We start from the raw sequence: 9,942 nt of genomic DNA, 5'->3' as shown, positions 1-9,942 counted from the left end.
GTGGTTGATGGTCGGCACAGACTCGGTGGGCCGAAGGGCCTGTTTCAGTGCTGTATCTCTAAACTAAATATCTAGAAGGTGATTCCAGAATTGTTTATACTTTATTAAAATTGAGACAGACAATTGGAATTCTTCACCAAATTGGACTGGAATGAAGATCAAATTGGGATCACGAAAAGGAGGAAGCTTATTCCCTCCCTCCCTTCCTTCCATCTTTACTTTCTCTGGATTTACACCAAATGAAAGACTAACTGGAAAAGCAAACGGCGAGGGAGCAGAAGCAGAACATTATCCTTTGGCAAGAAATTTATTTTCAAATCTTCTTGATAGATTAAGTGAGTGAGCAATGCTTTGGCAGATGGAGTTTAAAATGAGGGGTCATCTAGGACCTACGAAAGATAGATCAGAGTGTTTTTATAAGTGGTGAGATGTTAGAAACTGGGGAAGCAGAGACCCGAGTGCTGAATCACTAAAAGCTAGTGGACTGGTAGAAAATAATGTGAAAGGCTAATGGAATCTGAAGTTTGGAACTCATGTTGTAGTTATATAAAGCTCTGTGCTCCTGAAGTAAATGTCCAAGCCTGAATTGTGGGGAATCTTTGGAGAGTGATTTGGTTTTTATTCATTCTTGGGCGCGAGTATCGCTGATAAGTCTAGCATTTATTACCCATCCCTAATTGCCTTTGAGAATGTAGTGGTGAGCTGCCTTCTGGAACCACTGCAGTCCATATGGTGTAGGAACACCCACAGTGCTATTGGGGAGGGAGTTCCAGGATTGTGACCCAACAATAGCGAAGAAATGGGGATATAGTTCCATGTCAGGATGGTGAGTGACTTGGAGGGGAAACTGCAGATTATGAGTTCCCATGCATCTGCTGCCCTTGTCCTTCGAGGTGGTAGTGGTCACGGGCTTGGAAGGTGCTGTTGAAGGATACTTGGCAAGTTACTGCAGTTCATATGGAGATGGTACACACTGCAGCCACTGTGTACTGGGGTGGAGGAAGTGAATGTTTAAGGTGGTGGGTTAGGTTCTGATCAAGTGGGATGCTTTGTCCTGGATGGTGTTGAGCTTCTTGAGTGTTGTTGAGTGAGGTGTATTCCATCACACTCCTGACTTGTGCCTTGTAGATAGTGGACAGGTTTTGGTGTATCAGGAGGTGAGATACTTGCTGCAGAATTCCCAATCTCTGACCTACGCTTATGGCCGCAGCATAGATGTGACTGGTCTAGTTTAGTTTCTGGTCAATGGTAACCCCCAAGATGTTTATGGTGAGGGATTCAGCGATGGTAATGCTGCTGAATATCAAAAGGTGGATGGTTTGATTTTCTCTCATTGGAGATGTTCACTGCTTGGCACTTGTGTGGCCAGAAGGTTGCTTGTCACTTATCAGCTGAAGCCTCAACGTTGTATCGGTCTTGCTGCTTGTGGGCACAGACTGCTTCAGTATCTGAGGAATTGTGAATCAGCAGGAACATTCCCGCTTCTGACTCTTCTGAGTCAACAATGAAACAGCTGAGGATGTCTGGACCGAGGACACTACCCTGAGAAACTCCTGAGGCAATGTCCTGGGCTGAGATGATTGGCCTCCACTAACCACAACCATCTTGCTTTGTGCGAGGTACGACTCCACCAAGTGGAGAGTTTTCCCCCGATTCCAATTGACTTCAATTTTGCTGGGATCCTTGATGCCACACTCACTCAAGGGCAATCACTCTCACCTCTCCTCTGGAATTCCACTCATTCTGGGGCGGCACAGTGGCGCAGTGGTTAGCACCGCAGCCTCACAGCTCCAGAGACCCGGGTTCAATTCTGGAGACTGCCTGTGTGGAGTTTGCAAGTTCTCCTTGTGTCTGCGTGGGTTTTCTCCGGGTGCTCCGGTTTCCTGCCAAAAGACTTGCAGGTTGATAGGTAAATTGGCCATGATAAATTGTCACTAGTGTAGGTCGGTGGTAGGGAAATATAGGGACAGGTGGGGATGGTTGGTAGAAATATGGGATTAGTGTAGGATTAGTACAAATGGGTGGTTGATGTTCGGCACAGACTCGGTGGGCCGAAGGGCCTGTTTCAGTGCTGTATCACTAATCTAAAAAAAAAATCTAATCTAAAATTCGTCTCTGTTTGAACCAATCTGCAATGAGGTTATAAGAACAGAAGAAATAGTAGCAGGAGTAGGCCATTTTGCCCCTCGAGCCTGCTCCGCCATTCAATAGGATCATGGCTGACCTGATCATGGCCTCACTCCCACGTTCTTCCTGCTCCCCATAACCCTTGACTTCCTGGTTGATAAAAGTCTGTCGAACTCAGTCTTGAAGACATTCAATGATCCAGCCTCCATTGCTCTCTGCGCTAGATAATTCCAAAGATTAATGAATCTCTGAGAGAAGAAATTCCTTCTTAAATGGAAAACCCCTAATTCTGAAACTGTGTCCCTGAGTTCTAGATTCCACCATGAGGGGAAACATCCTCTCAGCATCTACCCCGTCAAGCCCCCTCAGAATCTTATATGTTTCAATACGATCACCTATCATTTTTTCTCAGTTCCAATGAGTACAGGTCCAGCCTGCTCAACTCTCCTCATAAGACAACCCCTTCATCACAGGAATCAATCCAGTGAACCTTCTCTGAACTGCCTCCACTGCAAGGATATCCCTCCTTAAATAAGGAAACCAAAATTGTACACGGTACTCTCGGTGTGTTTTCACCAACACCCCTGTACATTTGCAGCAAGACTTCTCTACTTTTGTCCTCCATTCCCCTTGAAATAAAAGGTAACATTCCATTTGCCTTCCTAATTATCTGCTCTACCTGCATGCCAACTTTTAGTGATTCATGTACAAGGACACCCAGATCCTTCTACACCGTAGCATTCTGTAGTCTCTTGCAATTTAAGTAATATTTTGCTTTTCCATTCTTCCTACCAAAGTGGATAACCTCACATTTTCCCATATTATACTCTACCTGCTAGTATTTGCTTGGAGCCGAGAGACCCTGGCAGAACCTAAACTGAGCATCGATGAGCAGATTATTGCCAAGTGTGTGGTGCTTGATCGCACTGTTGATGACATCTTCCATCACTTTGCTGATGATTGATAGTAGACTGATGGGGTGGTAATTGGTCAGATTGCATTTGTCCTGATTTTTTTTATGGAGAGGGCACACTTGGGCAATTTTCCACATTGTCGAGTAGATGCCTGTGTTGTAGCTCGACTGGAACAGCTTGGCTGAGAGTGCAGCTAGTTCTGGAGCACAAGTCTTCAGTACTAGAGCCGGAATGTTGTTAGGGCCCATAGTCTTTGCTGTATCGAGTGCCTTCATCTGTTTCTTACTATCATGTGGAATGAATCGAATTGGCTGAAGACTGGAAACTGTGATGCTGGGGACCTCAGGAGGCCGAGATGAATCATCCACTGTGCAATTTCTGACAGAAGATTGTTAGAAATGCTTCAGCTTTGGCTCCAACATCATTGAGAATGGGGATGTTTTTGGAGCCTCCTCATCTAATCTGTCCACCATCATTCATGACTGGATGTGGTAGGACTAAGGACCTGTGATCTGATCGTGAGGGAGATATCCTTGCATGGAGTGGTGGGATCTATGGAGAATGATCCTGACAAGTGTGTGTAAACCTGGAATGGAAGCTTTCTGTGGAGGTACAGGAGTAGGCCATTCAGACCCAGTATTTTATAAAGGTTTATCATAACTTATTTACTTTTACTCTATGCCTCTATTAATAAAGCCAAGTGTCCTGTTTTCTCTTAGCAGCCTTTTCAAACCTTCTAAGATTGGTGTACATTGTCTCTTTGTTCTTGCACCCACTTTAGAATTGTAACATTTCATTTATATGGCCTCTCCTTATTCTTCCTCCCAAATTGTATCACTTCACAATTCTCTGTGTAAATTTTATCTGCCATTTGAAAGCCCATTTTCCAGTTTTTTTTTAAGCTCCCCTGAAGTGTGTTACTATCACTGGCACAGGATGAAATTCCCGAGCATTCTTTGATGCTGTCTCCATGGAAAGAGCAATCTGACACGCTAGCTCAAATGTCGGATTCTGTGTGTTTCGTATCTTTTCTCATTCACCAATATAAGCACAAATCTGTCTCATAATGTACCGTCTAAGAATGTGCCAAAGCTGCAATGCAGTGATAAATTCTTCAGTGCCACAATGTACTCACCAACTGTTTCACTACTTTTCTGCTTTCTGGTTCCAAATTTTTAGCTTGCCGTGATCTCTAGTGGCTTAGGGTTGAAATGTTCCTCTAACTTGGTGATGATTGTTTTGAATGGCACATCTTTTGCCTTGATAGGAGCAGGAAGCTTTGTTAGCTGGTCGTACACTTCCAGGCTAATTTCCATTAGCAAAATTGCTTTCTTGCCCTCAAGAATTGCTTTATTCTGAGTCTTGACCTCTATATTTTCATCTTCACATTCCAATATGTTATTAGCTCTGAAAAACATTTCAATTCTTTCAATATATGAACTGAATGGTTCTCGAGCCCTCTCATATGTTCCGAGCCATGTATCCCTTGGGTGTAGCCATATTTTCCCAAAATATCACTTTGAATCGGATGCACACTAAGACCCTGCGGCATCTCATTCAACTGAGGAGACAGTCTGTGGCCCAGGCTTCACACAATCCACCCAAAACTTCCACCATCCGAGCAGGTAGCTCACCAGGAGCTGGCTGATCTGGTTCACTGCAGTCCCTGCTGCTGTTTGCTGCCAATATTTTCGGACTTTTATCTCATCCTCATCACCATTTTCTCTGATATATTCAGGGGGCATCAGCAGAGAAAATGTACACCAAGTGTGGGAAGTGCAAGGACGTGTTTATTTACATCATTACCTCATGAACATAATATACAAATACATTACATGTGTGAATCACATCTTGATCACTATTACCTTTATTCCAGATGTGTCTGAATAAATGGAACCCCGTCACAATAAACACTGTCACCTTTCAATGTTTAGCGGAGAGGTTTGACGGCCTGGTGTGTGTGATTCCCACATTAATGTGTTTGTACAAAGTTCAGAGAAAGACGGAGATATGAATAATTGGTTGGGAAATCTTTAAGCATATCACCATGTCTCTCACGCACAAAGAACTGCAAACACATGGATTCAGAAAGAACCTGAGTGCAAAATCAACAGAAAAAAACACAGCCAGAGAGACTTGCAATAACCTGTAGCTCAGGGAAAGTACATAATGTTATGGAAGGGACTTCGAATTTTTTTTTGTGAATTTTATTTTGTTGAGGAAATTATAATCAAACTGAATAAATGTAAGACCAGTTCTTTTTCAAGAGGGCACTGAAAGTATTAATTAGACAACTATGTTGACAAGTTGTCACGACTCAAGTTAAATGTAGAACAGAAGCCCTGGTAACGGGGAAATGTGGACAGAGAAGTCAGTCGTGCCTCTTAATTGGACAAGCCCGGCAGCAGCAGCGCGCACCAAAGAGGGCAGAAAAATCGCAAGCTTTTGTTTGTAGCAGTCATTGTGTTTTAGCTTCTGGAGTGAGCAGCTGATAAAGTTAGCCAGAAGAAGTGTCAAGGAATGAGAGAAGACCGCAACCCGCCTTGTTTTGCAGCAAATCTTGAAAAGACTCTGAGGAGTTCACTGTGTCAATTCGTCTCATATTCTGTCTTTGAAGAAAGCCTGCTAAAATTAATTCTCAACCCCGCCTCTAAATAAACTCTTCTAAAAGAACCGAGTGACCTGTGTACATGTACTCGGAAATTAGACTGCATGTCAATTTTGGAACAACATATCTCATCTGCTGTTTTCTTCAGAAATGAGCAAGTAATCAGTCCAAGTGTTTTTTTTGTCTTTAACAGAGCCCTGAATTGTATAGAAAAATCCCTTTTTTTCAGTATGTGTGTATGCGTGTGTTCAGCTGAGGTAAGAAAGGGACTTTAAATGTTGGTTAAGGTAAAAAGGGAACTTTTAAAATTTCCACCTGTGTGTTTATGCTTTACTTCATGATTAGTTAAAACTTGTTCTATAAGAAACTGATAATTTTGTTGTTCATTAAGTGTCTTCTATTCTGGGAAAAATAGAGCAGATGATTGACTGTATCAGTAAGTGGGAAAAGTTAACATTTTTGTTGTGACCTGTGGAGAAGTGGGATGAGAATAAATAGTAACGACCTCAGATTTCAATTGCAACAGCACTTGTGATCTGACTCTGTAGCTTAGTTGGTTAAACCACCTGTCTTGTAAACAGGAGATCCTGGGTTCGATTCCCAGCGGAGTTTTATTTCATATTTGCAATATGCTTGAGAAGTTTCCGTATCAACATTTATGTCTGTGTCTTGTGAACTTTAACTGAGAATTCAAATTTCATGATGAATTTCATTCACAGGAGAAAACAGCCTTTGTGAAGGATGTGAGTTTGGAATGGCTCTTCCTCCTCGTACGGAAATTCAGTGCTGATATTTCAAAGGCAACTTCTTTGATACAAATTTGTTCACAGTTGCATTCAACCTGGAAAAAAAGCTCGATCTTAATCTCACTGAAGGAAAGTGTGACCGTGTTGTATGTTTCAAAGTGTGTGTGTCATTATGTGTTGCTTGTAACTGAGACTGGGACACGACACAAGTGGGAGGGTTGATCTGAGGTTTGGAATATTTCTCAGCCAGGAACAAGAAAAATCAAAGGAACCAAATAAGAAAACCATTGTCTCATGTGGTTACCGAGAAACGGTGAGGAGATATCAAACTTTGTTCTATTCAAAACAGCTGTGAACTTTGACCTTTCCTGCCTTTTCTCAACAGTATTTGAAGTGTCTCGGTAACAATGTTCAGTGTTGATGAGAGTGGGGTCTGGGTGAGCATCTGCTGAGTGTGACAGGGTCAGGACTGGATGCAGGAAGTTCTCTGACAGTCTCTCTCTCTCGCTGATGGGTTTGAGTTGATTTTCAACTGGGAGCAGCTGGTTTTTCGATAAATGAAGGAAGTTCCCTCTCTCCATTTTTTTCTGACAGACAGTGTAGTATAAGGATGTAAAGGGTTAATGCTGAAGACAGTGGGATCAACCCCTCCCACTGTCTGAGTGATGATGTAACAGTCAAATGAGATGAGGTTTGGGAGAAGAGAGAGCAGCACCAAGGATGCCAGCTTAGGAGGCTTGAAGAGTGTGTATATAGTATTGTGTAAATTAGAAAAGAGTTCTTAGCTCTTTCAGCTGGAAATGTGTCCAGAAAATATTGATAAAGTCACAATTTTATAATTCAGGAGTCGGAACACAGATATTAACTCCAAGTGACAGTTCTGGGTTCATTTAACAAAAGTAGAGAATAATATTACTCACTGCTTGAAATCCCCCAGTGAGGAGACAGTTAAACAAATGATCTGTTGGGGCATCCTTCGATCCAAGGTTTCGACAGCACTTAATCTCCCTTTCTGGTGAAATTCTCTGTTATTTGCAACTTTTTTTATCCAGCTTTGATGGGTGAGTGAAAAAACTGAAAAAAGTGAACAGTTCCATCCTTTCTTTTCTTTCTTCTTCATTTCTTTCCATCAGTTTCTCTTTTCTGTCCCAGATCAATGAGAATCCCTATTTAATCTGCTGTTTTATCCATTCCAATCAGAATTCAACATTCCAATCAAATCTATTTGTTATTCCACAGTTTCTCTCCATGTGTTTTATTCTGTTGTATTCTCTCACAGTCTGATTGATGATCAATGTTACATCTCACTCTCTGTTCTGGTGAAGATCAGAAGCAGTAATATCTGTTTGCACCACCCACCAAGTCGGCCTGAGGCTGTGCCTCGCTGATCATGTGGAGTTAGGAACATAGGAACATAGGAGCAGGAGTCGGCCATTCAGCCCATCGAGCCTGCCCCACCATTCAATATGATCATGGCTGATCGTCCACTTCAATGCCCTTTTCCCACACTTTCCTCATATTCCCTTATGTCATTTGTATTTAGAAATCTGTCAATCTCTGCTTGAAACATACTCAATGACTGAGCTTCCACAGCCCTCTGGGGTGGAGAATTCCAAAGATTCACAAACCTCTGAGTAAAGAAATTTCTCCTCATCTCTGTCCTAAGCGGCTACTCCCTTATTTTGAAATTCCTTCCCTTGGTTCTCGGCTCCCCAACCAGGGATCTTAGCTGCATCTACCCTGACTGTCGTTTAAGTATTTTGTAGGTTTCAATGAGATCACCTCCCATTCTTTGAAACTCTAGAGAATACAGCCCCAGTTTCTCCAACCTTTCTTCATACAACAGTCCCACCATCCCTGGAAGAAGTCTGATGAACCTTCGTTGAACTCCCTCCATGGCAATAATATCCTTCCTAATGTAAGGAGACCAAAACTGTATTCCAAGTGCGGTCTAACCGAGTTTCTGTACAATTGAAGCAAGAATTCACGACTCCCGTTCTCAAATCCTCTTGCGATAAAGGCTAACATACTATTAGCTTTCCTAATTGCTTGCTGCACCTGCATGTTAGCTTTCAGTGACTTATTGACAAGGACACCCAGATCACCCTTATATTCTATACCTCAGCTAATAAAGGAAAGGATTCCATATACCTGCTGAGCCACCTTTTTGACCTGTCCTGCTACCTTCAGGGATCTGTGGACATTCGCTCCAACGTCCCTCACTTCCTCTACACCGTTCAGTGTTCTCCCTTAATTGTGTATTCCTTTGCCTTTTTTGACCTCCCAAATGCATCACCTCACACTTGTCCAATTTGAATTCCATTTGCCACTATTCTCCCCACCTGACCAGTCTATTGATTTCTTCCTGCAGTGTACAGCTATCCTCCTCGCTATCAACAACACGGACAATTTTCATGTCATCTGCAATCGTCTTGATTATGCCCTCTACATTCATGTCCAAATCATTAATTTATACCACAAAAAGCAGGGAACCTAGTTCTGAGCCCTGTGGAACACCACTTGAAACAGACCTCGAGTTGCACAAACACCCGTACCCAATTCCTTTTTGCTTCCTGCCACCGAGTCTATTTTATGTCCAGCTTGCTACATTCCCCTGGATCCCATGTGCTTTTATTTTTTTTAACCGGTTTGTCATGTGGGACCTTGTCAAAAGTCTTGCTAAAATCCATGTAGGCCACATCAACTGCACTACCCTCACAATCCTCATTGTTACTTCTTCAAAAAATTCACTCAAGATAGTCAGACAGGAGCTTCCCTTAACAAATCCTTGCTGATGATACTTGATTAATCTGAGCCTTTCTAAGTGACAGTTTATCCTGTCTCTCAGAATTAATTCCAATAATTCACCCACTATTGAGGTTAGGCTGACTGGCCTTTAATTATTCGGTCTTGCTTCCTTTTTCAACAATGGTGCAATGTTAGCAATAAAAACAAAATGTACTGCAAATACACAGCAGATCTGGCAGCATCTGTGGAGAGAGAAGCAAAGTTAACATTTCAGGTCAGTGACTTTTCATCAGAACAGATATGTTAACTTTGTTTCTCTCTCCACAGATGCTGCCAGACCTGCTGTGTATTTCCAGCACTAATAGTTTTTATTTCAGATTTGCAGCATCTGCAGAATTTTGCTTTTATTGCAGAGACCTCCAATCCTCTGACATCACACCTGTATCCAGTGAGGGATTGGAAACTGATGGTCAGACCTTCCACTATTTCCTCACTGGCTTCTTTTAACAGCCTGGGGTACATTTCATCCGGCCCTGATGATTTATCCACTTTCAAGGATGCTCATCCCATTTATACTTCTTCTCCCCCTCAGTTTATCATGTCCAATGCTTCACACTCCTTCTCCTTAATTATAATGTCTGCATCACCCCCTCATTTGTGAAGACAGTAAAGTATTCACTGCCTTGTGGGCGTCTCGGGAGAGACCAAGGCTAAGGGAGTAAACCCTAACAGAAAATCCGGAGCGGAACCCCGTAGGCGGTCATGTGTCACCTTTGGCATGTTTCCGGCAGTTCCTGCA

General features: G+C 42.5%; 1 non-coding gene across 1 annotated transcript; it reads left to right on the top strand.

Annotated features, from left to right (window-relative positions):
• Nucleotides 1-6,187: 6,187 nt before the first annotated feature.
• trnat-ugu (transfer RNA threonine (anticodon UGU)) lies at nucleotides 6,188-6,261 on the top strand. Its single transcript has one exon. It is a non-coding gene; the product is annotated as a tRNA-Thr (tRNA).
• The last annotated feature ends 3,681 nt before the right edge of the window (nucleotides 6,262-9,942 follow it).

This window comes from Heterodontus francisci, unplaced genomic scaffold (genome assembly GCF_036365525.1).
Source record: "Heterodontus francisci isolate sHetFra1 unplaced genomic scaffold, sHetFra1.hap1 HAP1_SCAFFOLD_58, whole genome shotgun sequence".
In the NCBI taxonomy this organism is placed as follows: Eukaryota; Metazoa; Chordata; class Chondrichthyes; order Heterodontiformes; family Heterodontidae; genus Heterodontus; species Heterodontus francisci.
The sequence above is the reverse complement of the archived record's forward strand: the minus strand, read 5'-3'. Positions and strand labels throughout refer to the sequence as shown.